Here is a 1,251-nt window from a genome sequence, read left to right as displayed (position 1 = left end):
GCGGTCCCTGTGCTTTGCTAAGCTTGTTCTAAGTAGGTGCTTTAGACCACTGAGCCATCTCGCCAGCCCCCAAGTTTGGTTTCTTAGACGCCAACAAAATCAGATTTCAAGAAAAAGGTATGACAGCCAATGAAGAGAATCGGAAGTGGATGAGAGCGAACGTATCTGAAAACAGTGGAGCAGCCGCAGGTATCCCGTGCCACCTCAGATTTTCAGTGAAGGCCAGTCCCATGGGGACTATGATGCCTTCTTTGGACCCGAGAATGTATGCGTTTTTAAGCTGGAACACACCACCTCGTTCCAAGGAGGCAGAAGTCCAGGCAAAGCAGCAGGCATGAACCTTCAGCGTTTTGCCTTCAGCATCTTGAAAATTGAGTACCTATTACTTTTACAAAATAAGGCGCTCTGCCTCTGTCTCTCCCCCCCCCCCCCCCCCGCAATTTGTGCATTTGCTACAGGGTCTCACTATGTAGCTCGGACTCGTAGTGATCCTCCTGTTTTCAGCCTCCAAAGCGCTGAGATTACAGGTGTGCGCCACCGCATCTGGATTCAGGGACTGGGGAAACAACCCTGGTCCCTGTGCTTGTCCATAGGTTTTTGCTAAAAGGAATTTTAGTGGATTTCCGCTTTGTAAAAGACACATTGTAACTATGAACGCCATTCTGTCTTGATACAGGAGCTTTTTGTTTCAGTCATAATCCCCCGCCCCCAACCAGGGATTGAACTCAGGCCCTTGCGCTTGCCAGGCAAGCGTTTATTGTACTGAGCCACCTCCCTGGTTCCCATAAATTGTTTGAATAAGTTAATACAAGCAGAGATACTATCTTCTATGCCCCTATTCCATGAAAATGTATATCAATTAAGAGGGTCATGTTAGTGTACCATTGTTGTGAACAAAACATCTGAGAAATAGTTTAAAAGAAGGAAAGGTCCCATTCGGCTCGCGTGCTCGAGGCGTGGCCTCATCCCCGCGGGCCTGTAGTGACCGAGAGGGTGAATGTGCTGGGGAGAGCGCGGAAGCGCCAAGCTGCGCACCTCGTGGGGCAGGGAGATGCGCGAACGGGCCCTTTTGCAGAAAAGCTTCTACCCCAAAACACATTCCAATAGGAATTCATCAATCTTGGGGCTGGCAAGCTAGCTCAGTGGACTAAAGCACCTGCATAGGGAAGTGCAGGGACTGCAATTGGATGTGCCAGCCCCCTCCACCCCCCAGGTGGCCTGAGTCGGCCACAGAGTCTGGGCGTGGCGGGG

Source organism: Octodon degus, unplaced genomic scaffold (genome assembly GCF_000260255.1).
Source record: "Octodon degus isolate 3935 unplaced genomic scaffold, OctDeg1.0 scaffold00197, whole genome shotgun sequence".
NCBI lineage: Eukaryota > Metazoa > Chordata > Mammalia > Rodentia > Octodontidae > Octodon > Octodon degus.
Note: the sequence above shows the minus strand (reverse complement) of the source record.